Source organism: Drosophila suzukii, chromosome 3, assembly GCF_043229965.1.
Source record: "Drosophila suzukii chromosome 3, CBGP_Dsuzu_IsoJpt1.0, whole genome shotgun sequence".
In the NCBI taxonomy this organism is placed as follows: domain Eukaryota; kingdom Metazoa; phylum Arthropoda; class Insecta; order Diptera; family Drosophilidae; genus Drosophila; species Drosophila suzukii.
This window is the reverse complement of record NC_092082.1, coordinates 24734564-24747877: the sequence shown is the minus strand read 5'-3', so window position 1 is coordinate 24747877 and position 13314 is coordinate 24734564. Positions and strand designations below refer to the sequence as shown.

The 13314-nt window shown below is 39.8% G+C and overlaps 1 non-coding gene across 1 annotated transcript; it reads left to right on the top strand.

Annotated features, from left to right (window-relative positions):
* The first annotated feature begins 464 nt into the window (after positions 1–464).
* TRNAC-GCA (transfer RNA cysteine (anticodon GCA)) lies at positions 465–536 on the top strand. The gene has a single exon. It is a non-coding gene; the product is annotated as a tRNA-Cys (tRNA).
* The last annotated feature ends 12778 nt before the right edge of the window (positions 537–13314 follow it).

The following is a 13314-nucleotide window of genomic DNA, read 5'->3' as shown; positions in this document are numbered from 1 at the left end:
ACGGTTCGATTTCAAACGAATTTGCATGGAACAGATGCTACACCGTGGTATGTCAAGCTACTTTTTTTGGCAAGAGACCCTTTTTTGTGGTTGATAGAGGTTTGACTTACAATCTTCATCAAAGGACATCGATTTATAGCTTACATGTTATCTGTAGTGCTATAACATATAATTCATACTCAAAGGGGCTTGCGGGGATGAAGAGGACATGTCCAAGATTTGTTTCCACTAACGGGTATAAATGGGTCAATACATAATTAAGCATTGACAAGATAACAAGGAAACAAAAACTCAACATGATAGCTTGAATGGCACAGATATAACTATAAATTATTGACTTTTAAAATAGGGGCAGAAGCAGATTAACCGGCTGCAGATCGAAATATACATAGTTAAAGTCCTTTTTAGAAACTTTGACTGACTTAAGTTAGTTATATGTGAAAACCGAATTCAATATTTCAGCTGGGGGTATAGCTCAGGGGCAGAGCATTCGACTGCAGATCGAGAGGTCCCCGGTTCAAATCCGGGTGCCCCCTTATTTTTTTTAAGCATTCTCGTTATTTTTTCATGCACACTAGAAGATATTTCTGGTGGATTCTCTTCTCGAGACGTTTCCCACGAACATTCTTCACATTTTCCTCAACTATTCCAGTGTCAAGCTCTCCATGCCCGATGAAGCTTAAAATGTTGCCATTGCCGTGGCATCATAAACCACTTCTCCTGGCCTGAGCTGCGTAAACATTTTCCGCCCAGTGAGACTCTCCAAAAGGATAGCACAGTGGCTGTGATTCGGTGCTATAAGGATACCTCTATCATGACAGATAATGGTTGTTAGGGATTGGAAAACTCCTAGAAAAATCGTAGCAATTGGTGATAAGTTTTGGTTGTAATAATTGCATGTGGCTAAGTGGGATATTCCGAGGACTCACAGATCCCTGGATCTGAAATGCCTGCCTTTCCCACTGTGCCGGGAAGACGAAATGGTCGAGGACAGACCCAAGTTGTTGCCCCCAGCCCTGTGACGACTCTCGAGCGTTGTTGTGGTGCTGAGGCCACTGCATTTGGCATAGAGCGAAGAATCTCCGTCCATCCGATCCGTCCCGCCTCCAAAGTGGCGGATGGTGGACCTCTATAGAGGCGGTATCGGGGAAGGCGGAAAGATTGGGGGGCACTTAGGAGTGCCAGCGCCGTAGTTGTAGTTGTCGTTGTCGCCGTTCGCTGACGTCGTGTATTTATAGCCGAGATTTCTCTGCTTTTATTTTTCGCTTATTTTCTTTCTTCTCAGCAATTTTCCCTTGCCATTTACATGGCTACGCAAAAATATGCAAAAATTGCAAGTACAGCAGCAAAACAAAACGAATAAATTTATTTGTGTAATTATTTTTGATTTTTGTGCATGTTTTCTGTATGGCCAAAGCACACAAAATAATTGTTAAATTAATTGAAAGCTACGCATTCGGCAAAAACTATACAAATATCTACAAGTTGTAGAATATCAAATCTGAATTCCGAAAAAAGAACCCACTAATTGGCGTATGCGAAAACATGGGTCGAAATGACAAGCCAATAAAAGAGATATGTCAACGAGCGGGCATAAAACCACATTTCTTATATAATGTTCGCAAAAAATATCTTCCAAGAGTGCCTGCGTAAATGAAGAAGTGAATCAAGCTCGAATCGCAATGAGTTGGGCTATTTTCCAATACAAAAATGTATATTTTGGTAATGTAATTGGATTTTGATGACCAAAGAGTTGCAGGCTAGGCCCTCATTTTGTTAAAGTACTATAAAGAAAGTGAATACGCTTAAAAATTTTGGTACTTTTTAGTCAGGGTTCAAAGTAAACTATAAATACTAGGGATAAGCTAAAAGGACGGGATTCTCGACGAATACTGCAAAGAAAGATACTTTTCATCTTCCCCATAGTCAAATACAAGTAGAGCCATACAATTCTATATCTCAGCTATTTATACTGCAGAGAATACTATTCCGGTGGAAGCATATCAAACTGAAATCAGTTTAAATATATTACGCACACAAATCCCCCCAGAAAAGGCTGAAGAAAGTGGAGACGAGGAATCAAGCTTGAAATGTTATTTTGCTGGCAGCCTCGGCTGGAGATACGTATGATATATCTAATGGCCATGTAAAGAGCATGTAAGCTCCCTCCCACCCACCTCCCTTCTCCATTCGCATCCCCATCCCCAAGTGGCATTGTCGGCCACATCAATCATGTGCCGTGTCCTTGTCCAAGTGCACCGAAAAGTATGCAACGATGCTTGCACTTAAGTATATGTATCTGTATCTGAGCTTGACTCCCCTGCGACTGTTTGTGTGTGCGTGAATTTATATTGTGGTCCTCAGAAACCGCACAAATATGCTGGCTCCTTTCTAGGCAAGATTTGTCAAGGCAACCGCATGGGAGGCATTGGAGGAGGCTGCGGAGGAGCCGTTTCCCGGGGACCACTCACTCGCACCGCCTCATTAAAATTTTAAATAAATATTACGCTGGGTCGGGCAAAGCCGAGGGTGCAAATAATTAATGAAAAGTAATATCAGCACCACCAGTGTTTTGAGCCCACAGGCAACCGAACCGCCTTCGTCAAACATCGGTTGACCGCAGAAAGTAGCTGCCTCATAATTCAGCAGTCACTATGCAGCGCCAGCTTTGGCATCCTAATTTGATTAGCATCGGCCCAGGAAGGCGTTTGCCACAGCTTTGGATTGAAGTACGGCCGCTGCCGCTGCCTCCATTTCCCGATTGATGGCTTTCGTCAGTCGAAAGCGGTTTCAGGTGAGCCTGGGGCCGGGGCCCAGCGGCAGCTTCATTAAAACTTTTACCTCGCAACGCCCCGCGTTTCTGCAGCGAGCGATTGGTTGTGGTCTGCGCTAGAGCTGCAAACAGAAAGGAAAACCACAACTTTTCATTACCGCTCCGGTTGCCAACACGGCTCAAGATGCGGCAGCACTTCTAATTGCAACGCAAATCGAAATCGGTTTGCCTTCCCTAAGTGATATGCATGTAATTACAGCAAAGGACTCAGGGTATTGATAGGGAAACCGAAATAATTTAAGCGATTACTTAATGTTTTCATTCTACTTTTGATTTGGCCTTAAGTACAGATGTCCTTTATCTTTGGCAAGAAATTCGGGCATAACTCAGTTCCTAAAATTACAAAGGGCATAGCTGAACCTGAAAAAACTGCCCTAGAAGATTTAACAAAATTATAGAGGAGAAATTGATTTTTTAATGGATATGAATTCCGATTTTCATTCATTTTGTGCCCATGGATTAATTCGCAACTTCAAAACATGTTCCATTATATATCTTCTGTTAGATGGTTTTAATATTTATAAAAAATAATACATTTTGAATAAGCCTACAAGATTGACAGCCAATCTTCGGTTTTTGTATCATTCTTTAAAAATAAATACAATCGCGAGTAAAATTATTAACAATTCAATTAATACCCGTCTACATTATATAAAACATTCATAATTTTCTGAAGGAATAAAAAATAAAAAATGTAGAATTTATAATTTGGTTTATTATACCCGTGTAGCCATGTACCATGTACCCGTAGCCATGTCCGTCTGTCTGTCCGGATGAACGCTAAGATCTCGGAAACTACAAGAGATAGGCTATTGAGATTTGGCGTGCAGATTTCTGAGCTTCTTACGCAGCGCAAGTTTGTTTCAGCAGAGTGCCACGCCCACTCTAACGCCCACAAGCGGACCAAAACTGTGGCTCCTACAGTTTTGATGCTAGAACAAAAATTTTAACTGAAATGTGTTGTTCTCGTCAATACCTATCGATTGATCCAAAAAAAATATAACGCTTAAATCTGTCGAGGTACTCGACTATAGCGTTTTTACTTGTTTTTACTTATAAATTACTGTATCATAACTTATATTAACAATTCCTGAATTTGTTCTCTCTATTTTACTAAAAAGATAACTTTTCTAATTAATGGCAAGAAAAATTGTTCAACGTAAGCTATAAGAATGTCAGCTTAGGAATGTTTGCCAACTTTTTCAGTTCGGTTTCTAAAAAAAGAATGTAAAAGCTTGCAATTGCCAATTTTCATATTCCAGCATTTTTTCGGGAGAAATGCAGTTCCTGTGAGAAGCTCAGCTCAGCGGCTGTCAAGCAAATAACAAATAAAATGCCAAGGGGAGCTGCGAAGGACGAAGGACGAGTGGGAGGAATTGCCCAGGCGGAGGCCAAGAGAAATCAACAAAGTGCGCCAGTTACAAATCAAAAGAAGAAACCGAAAAGAAAAGGATTTTTATGCAATTTTTTCGCTGCTTCTGCTATTGCTACTGATGTGCAGAGAGAAAAACTGACAATGCTGAATAGAACATTTCTTTCTAAGTCAATACAATTTTATAAAATAATATCGTGTAGAATTTACTAAGAAAACAAGGAAGAACGCTATAGTCGAGTACCTCGACTATCAGATACCCGTTACTCAGCTATATGGAGATATGCAAGCAGCAAAGCGAGATTAAAATGCGCCACCTACCGGCGGTATACAGATTTAAGCGTTATGGGCGTTAGAGTGGGCGTGGCAAATTTTTTTTTGGATCAATCGATAGGTATCGACGAGACCAATACATTTCAGTTAAAATTTTTTATCTAGCATGAAAATTGTGGGCGTCACAGGTTTTCGCGGTTTGTGGGCGTTAAAGTGGGCGTGGCAAACTTTTTTTTGGGTCAATGGATAGGTATTGATGAGAACAATACATTTCAGTTAAAATTTTTATTCTAGCATCAAAACTGTAGGAGCCACAGTTTTGGGCGGTTTGTGGGCGTTAGAGTGGGCGTGGCACTGTGCTGAAACAAACTTGCGCTGCGCAGGAATCTCAGGAATCTGCGTGCCTAATCCCAGTATTGTAACTCTCATAGTTTCCGAGATCTCAGCGTTCATACGGACAGACGGACAGACGGACAGACGGACATGGCTAGATCGACTCGGCTAGTGATCCTGATCAAGAATATATATACTTTGTGGGGTCGGAAACGCTTCCTTCTGCCTGTTACATACTTTCCGACGAATCTAGTATACCCTTTTACTCTACGAGTAACGGGTATAATAAGGCCGAAACTTTCTATTTAATTCGAATTCGATTTCAAAGACGTTAAATTGGATTAGAACATCAAGTTCTTATTCAAATTCTTATCATTTTCAAATGTTCACCTATTTCTTTGGAATAATGATGTGAAAATATAAATATAAATTTACCACAAAATGTAAAAAGAACATCAAAACAAACGTTTAAAAGAACATAGACAACTATATAAAAGATTTAGTAATAAAGGAAATATTAATACTTTTAAGAAAGTCATATGCAAGAGGCTAGTATCAGTTTCATGATTAAAACGTCAAAACCTTTTTATAGTGGCCTTGGGTTCCAACTTGTCAACAAATTGCACGTCAAATTTGATTTACAAGCCAATTAAAATGTTTTCAAAAATAAAAACAAGCTCCATATATGTCAATCATAGACATTTAAAACTTGAAATCAAAACACGTTCTTATACATTTTAAATCATTTTAAATATTTTATATCTTATATCTAAATGGGAAACGAAAATTCGACTAAGAAGATGGTTCTTTCAGTGAACTGCCCGGATGCCAAGCTGGAATAGCAGCCAGCGGGGTGGCAAAAGGGGGCGGAGAGGCGTGTCTGGGCAGTGGGAGGCGGCTACACAAAATTGGCCAATTTACATGCGTTTGTGTTTTGCGCTGTTGTTGCTGTACGAGAGGAAGATTGAAGTTCAATTTTGAGTTTTTCTGTGAGTGTGTGGGTGAATCAAATGCAAAGTGGCAAAGTTGCAGGGAATCGGGAGATTGGGGTTCGTTTTCGGGGCTCGGGGTTCGGGGGTTAAAGGTTGCCGGCTGGAGGTGGTGGGGAGTGAAATTGCAAACTGCTGCAGCGTTGAAATGCCAGCAAAGAGTTTAAGCCCAGCCAAGCGAAGCACTCAAGAGGCATTAAGACAGGGACACAGACAAGAAGAAAGATAGATAGATGGATAGCTGTAGCTGAATAGCTGGATAGCCGGAGAAAGCTGGGAAGAGCGGGAAGAGCTGGAAGAGCAGAGCAGGAAAATGAAAATCGCTTTGAAAGCGTCTGCAACGGAAGGGCTTTAATAAGCCCAGGTGAATGGGAGTGGGAGTAGGAGTGGGTGGGCCGCTCGGGGGAACGCTCTTGGGCAAACTGTGGTTTCCATGGTTTACTTACAATTTAAGCAGCCGCTTCCTTGCAGCACCCCCCTCATACGTTGCGTATACGCAGCGTGGGCCCCCCGACACCTCGGGATCGTCATGCAACCGTGGCGAAATGACAACATTGTTACTTGCATTACGCTAATGAGCTTATCAGAGCCTCCAATGTAACTAATGAACCGACTGTGGCTTTCGGTTCTGTTTATATTTATCCTCAGAGAGGACTTATGCGCCATGCCAACAAAGGCAGATTTGTTATTTTTGAGTTGCATTTCAGGAGATTACAAAATAATATAGCTAAGATAAGTTGAACGTGTGTAGATATGTGCTTATGCAAAACCAATTTGGTCCGGTATTGCAGAGTAAATGGTCCCTGCAATGAACGGATAAGCAGGACTATTTCATTACGTTAAATGCAATATGGAAAAAGTCCTAAATTAACTTTGAAATTACTTTTAATTGTAACGCTAACAATTTTGTTCTGTTTCTGTGTCACTCGGAATTAAAAAAAATTAGTAGGGGAGTGTAGGATTAGGTGACTAACTCGACTAATCTCAAATTTTCAAATAATTTTAGTCGATTTCTCTTATGATAATTTGTTTGTGGGATAACTTTGATTAAAAAGGTGGAGCATATATTAACAAACCTATTCAATTTATATGTGTTTCAGCAGAGGCTGAGCAAGTATATGTGGAAAACCATTTCAGATAAATAAATACAAGTAACAATATTATCCTTAGCAACAGTTCTTGGTAATTAGTGTTTTTTCTGTTGCGCATTATAATAGTGATGTACATATATTACCAACAGTTCCTTGTATGGTATCGTTAAGAACAATTTGTAGGGTATGAAGATTAATTTTTGTTCGGCATTTGTAGACATTATATAGTTATTTTTTTCTTTATTACAGCCGATAACTAAGAAAACAATTATTTGTTGATGATTTTTGTGAACTCGAAATTGAACAATAATTTGTTCAATTTATATTTAGAACTCAAGTAGACATCTTTGTAAGTGTACAGTTAAATTTGTAATCCAATATTGTACATTTTCAAGAAAAAATAAAAATATTCACATGCATTTATCAGTTCGACACCTCGCCCTACAACTTTTAAAAGGGGAAAAAATATTGGGTTACGCCAGTAGGTGTAGTCACTATATTGTCTATATATATATATCACTTTTTGTATGTAAAGCAATTTTTATCTTCAAACTGCTTCACCATTCGAGTGCCTTTAAGGTGAACGAGCTAAGAATTCATTTTATAAGCACCTGCATTGTAAAACATCGTCAATCTAGTTAATTAAAATCCCTGCTCCCGTGTACAGCTAACCCCAAACCGCTCCCAGACTTTAAACATCCGAAACTAAGAAAAAAGAATGTTCGCCGCACATCCTGATCCGTTCTCTGATCCGGCTTACCCCGTATACCGGGCTTCCTTACACTGCGTGCTAATCCCAACACTTTTCACACTTTAGCCAAGGGCCCACAGATAGAACTTTATCAACAGAACATCGGAGAATGTGCATGTGTGGCAAACTTTGGCTGCACATTTGAACATTGCTCTAATTACTTGCCCCCATACGAGGCATAACAAAACAATTTGAAAGTCAGGAGGGGGAGGTGGATAGGGGGAGGGGCAAACCGCACACACACAGGACAAAGTATCCCCGGAGGAGATGGAGATGGAATCAAGCCGAAACAGGAAACATCAACATGACAGAGAGGAGACCAGGACAAACATTTAACAATTTTGCAGGAACAATATTCAATTTCCGACTGTCTAATAAGTTTTTGGCCAGCACACTCACACGTAGAGGAGTTGGCCCATGTAATAAGCCAACTCTAGGCGTCTGGGCTGTCTATCCATTCATCGCCCCAGTCGGAGACCCATCGTATCCCCACTCCCGCTCCGTATCCCGAACCAACCCGACAAAACTTCCATTACTCAAACCAGGGCAGCGACGCAACATTTTCCTTTAATTTCCTTTTTAGTTTTTTTCGACGCCAAACTAACTTGCCATGCCCTGCCACAGCGAACTCCTGCCCATCCGGGCTTCCGTCCGTATCGCAGTCCCGGAATATTGTCAGCTTAAAGCCGGCCATTCGTGCATACACACACCCACTTACCACGCGCAGATCCCTCAACTTTAATGAGTACCCGCGGGCCAATGCAAACACAACAGTAACGGCTAACGGGCCATATAAAATGCATTTCGAGTAACAAACTTTAAACACTGTGAACGCGTTCATTTGGGACCGCCATGGACGTGGATGCTCCCCAAAGGGGTGGTCCCAGGATCTGGGGACTTGGGCGACTCCTAGCGCGACAGTTGTGGGTGAATAGTTGAGGGCTGCCTGCACAACAGTCAATTACGGCATGTAAAAATACAAGTTTATGCGCCATGATTTCCTGTCTTTGGGTAGCGACTAAAAGGGAATGATTGGAATCGTTTTCGTCAAAACAATGTTGCGGTACAAAAGAGGAGTTCTGAATAGGTAAACATTTGGAATTGAATATATTTTAAATAATACTAATAAATCTTGAAGAAAAATCATTCCTTAAATAGTCGTTTGGCAAAGTATGTGTGTTTGTCTATCTATACAGATTGAAACCCACAAATTTATATTATTAAGTCTAACATTACAACTTTTTTATGTAACATGTGCTTTTAATAAAAGGTTAATACATACTTTTGATTAATGGATTATATTTGTCAGCTTGTTTTTATTCCAAATATAGGTAAGAAATATATTTTTATCACTTTAAAGCATTTACAACCGACATAATTTCGAACAAAATAAACTCTACTATACTATAAATAGTGATAGTGATATCAAATCGAGACAATTCTACAGTCTTAAAGTAAATATGTGTTGAGCAGAAACTTAATTCGAACCGCATAAACGTATAACATTTTCGCTAGGCCTGCCCCAAAGTAAATACAGCATGTTGCCGGGCCGCTGTCGAAGTCGGCTCTATAAGGACGACCTCCCCCGCCTTTCAGGATCCAAAGCCATGCAAATAGGAGCCAAATGAGTATTGGAAAGAGGCAGACATGGGGGATATGGCCCAGAAGGATCTCGAACTGGGGTGGGCTGCGGGGTCCTGCTGCGGTTTACACTGCCGCCATGGAAATGACAGACGATGTAAAAGAGTTCATTAATATTGCAAGGTATGCTCACGACGACGATGGGACAGGTCAGGGGGTTAAGGCAAAGGAAAGAATGAAAGGAAGGACAACAGCAACAGCAAACGAGGACATCGTTTTGACTGCGCGCACAATTATTTTGTAATTTGTCATATTTTGTAGGCCTCGGCTCAAGTCAGACAACGTTGCACTTTGCACGGGACGGTGGCGGGAGAAGTGGGTGGCAGGAAGATGGGGCAGGTCATCACTGCTTTGTCCAAATTTTCAAGTAGCAGAGCCTCGGACTCAAGTGGCTTGACGGCCTACTAAACAGAGAATGTGGGGGCAGATGGTGCACTTAAAATAATTTATGACCAAAATCTAAGTTTATAAAAAATAAAAAATATTTTGTGCTGTTTAACGTCTGCAAAACCAATTTAATAAATATTAATATTTAACTTTTGACGTTAAAAAAATGGCCTGGCACTTATTATAGTTTCATCAATATAGAAGTGATTTCTCTAAGTGTACCTATGAATATTACAATTCTCCAAATGTGCAATAAATTGATAATTTTGCTTATATTGAAGACGTTACAATATAGGGCATTCGAAGCATTTAAAATTCATATACATTATAAAATGTTGTACTTTATACAAACATAATTCATTGAGCTTATTGTAAATAAATTATTTTCTCTGTACCAAGAAGTGGATGGGTAGCAAGAGAAGATCGCCTACAAACTGCATAATTGTTTGTATTTTACGCTTTACATGATAGCTAAGCAAATCTTTTGTTACACTGCCTAACAGAGAAAACTCGCTCATTCTCAAATTTTCTCTCTCTCTTAGCCTTTTTGTTAGCCTTATGCTTTGTGTGCACTTTCTAAACATGGCGGCGCCAAACAGCGGCTACCTCAACCTACTTTTTGTTCCTTCGCCCGCTACACAGAAAAAAAGATATTGTTTTGGACACATATTTGACTTAGTTTTAAAATAGTAGAACTCCAGAGTTGTAGTCCTTTCGACCAATAAATATATAACTACCTAATCATTTTGCCAAAAGGATAAGTTTGTTAGGTAACTTTCAGATCACTAGTTTAGCGAGACAAACAAGTATCCTGTGTCCATGATACCCATATTAACATGACCAATAAAATGAAATCCTAAATTAAAGTATCTTTTAAATGTAACAATATTTTCTTGTGTAGCTTGGATGCCGTCGTTCAGACTTTAATAGTTAGACCCTCTTATACCAGCCCCGCTAGTTACGCCCCTTTTGGTACGTCAACAGAGAAAGAGGCGCAGTCAGTCAGCCAGTTTTCTTGCCCCTGTTGTGTTCTGCATGTTTACCTAGCCCCGACCCCTCTGCCACATCGTAGAGCCACCCTCCATGGAACCGTTTCGCCTCATCGTGTGCCGCCCCCCATAATTATACCCTACAAATGAGTGGGCCATAAAGTGTTTCGTGTTAGAGCGAGCAAACATAATAAAAACATGGTATAATATTTAGTACATGTTGCCACCTTTGTTGTGAACCTGATTCTAAAGCCAGTCTGCTGTAGTATAAGGATTTAGATCTGTGAAGTATTGTAAGTAATATCATGTTTCTCTAATGTTAATTGAAAATTTCTAAAAACATTTCAGTAAAATAAACAGCTATTTGTTTAAATAATATTTATGTTCCTATTTCACAAAGTTTCACAATTTAAAAAGTGTAATATTCATGCTAAAATTTATAGCATTAACTAGATCCTTAGATCTACTTAGTACACTGCTTATCTACTTATGTATAACATCCAATAAATAAGCATACTTTTTCCACTTTTGGAGACTTCTTCACTACACCATTTGCTTGCCAGAGTATCACCCACTTTTACACTTTCACATCAAGGCTTGTTTTTTCGGCTCTCATAATTTTGATATGCAGTATTTTCAGTCCACTGCTTTTAGTTCCCTGCTCGCCCATTTCTTCGGTTTGCGCCTGCTTCTTCTATCATTTCGTGCAGTTTTGTTTGTGTTTGCAGTTGTTTTTGTTGAATTACATGCACACACACAGAGGGACAAATATTTATTTAAAACTTATGCCCGAGGCCTTTCATTACTGTGCACGGTAAAAATATATATTTCACTCTTCTATTCTACGTCCCCCCTTTTCCCGCCGTCCCTTGGTTTCTCTTTTCACCATTTTGTGTCGGCCGGTTCTTAGTTCTTGTTACTTTTTTGCGCTGTGCAAATGTGCGGAATGTTGCTTTGTGCCCCCCATTCGCTTTCTCTCCCGCCCCCTTTCTTCTGTTTTCCGGATTTTTGGTCCATGGCTACTAAGTGAAAATTTTTCAGTCCACGGGGCGGCTGCTTTCATAGTCTTCGCCTAGTTAATGTACTTGTAGCCGGCTCCTGTTCCAGATCCTTTCAGATCCGCCACCTCGCCACAGACCGCACCACATCAGCACCCCCAATTATGACGTCTAGCGGAGTTTTAATTAGTCTTCGTACTACTCCCCACTCAAGACCCCCGATCCTGCAGCTCCTCGCCCCTTTGTATTGTCTGTGTCCTTGTGTCTGGGCCATTGTCTTGCCTCGAAACGAACAAAATGCATTATGACATCGCAACAAAATAGCCAAAGTTGTTGAAATTTTTATGCGATTTACTCGGTGAATTATTTTAAAGTAGAGTGCGCTTAAGGACCTCTCTGCTCCCATGGCAACTCAAGGAATGGGGGAAAATTAAATACAAGTGGTTTCGTAGTTACAGATGATAATTACTTTACCAGTTAAGATTTAGTACCTCATAATTAAATAATTATCTTATTTCTTGGCTTTGATGGTAATTTATTAATTGGTTTTTTTTGATACCCCATAAAGAACACAACCACTTTAAATATTTTCGTTAAAACTTTATAAAAGTTAGAATAGTCAATGTGTGAGTTCCATGTGTTGTTGTTTTTAAATTTTATGGGAAGCTTCTACAACTTTAATTTGCTCATTTATTTTATGTTTTTAAAGCTGGTTCTTTAAAAAGAGTTTTTATAAAAATAAAAATGACTAAACCTATCTTTATCATACTGAAATTAAATAGAAAATATAAAATAAATTACTATAATAATAGTTTTTCGTAAACATTTTAAATGTTACTTATAAAGTAATTTTACAAACTGTTGAATGCTCCCAGATTTTATGAAGTGTCCAAAACTATTATAATCAGTACACATACAAAATGCCATAATAAATATTTTCGCTCATTGAAATAAAACATCAATCAAACACCCATTAACATGAGAACACCACATAACTACTCATATTTCCCAATAAAGCATTGTAAATATATAATTTCTGAACAGTTGTTCAGCACAGTGAAAACTCACCCGTCAATTTAGAAGCGCAGAGTTTACTTTAAACTTCGCTTTGGGAAAATTTGGTTAATTAGTTTGAATGTTTTCCTGCTTGTTTGTTTGTTGCTGCGCGGTAATGTTTTTGGGCGCCAAAAGGTACAGTCACCAACACAGAGGCAAAACACGCATAGAGCGACTGTTATTAGCTGTCGAAACTGTTATTTCCCCGTCTCTCTGTCTCACTCACTCTCCCTATCTCTCTCTTGCTGCGGTCTTTTTCCCTCTTTCGGGATTTCGAATGAAGTTAGCGGCGTTTTGGATGGTGCACTTGATCCGCTGTTATCGGTCGAAAATCGGGGGAAAACGGGAAGAGTTTTGGTAATTTTTCGGTAATTTCTGGTTTATCTCCTTTCGTCGAATTCGGCTGATTGATGGATGCCAGAAGCGCACACACTGCACAAGAAACACACAACTTGACTGAGCGAAATTGCACAAATAACTGAATTGAAATATCCCCCCGCCTCTCTCACACACACACAGACACCCCCGCAGAGAAAGGGAGGGAGAGCGAGAGAGAACAAGTGCGAGGGAGCGAGAAAGCATGCCTGCTTCGCTTATTTTC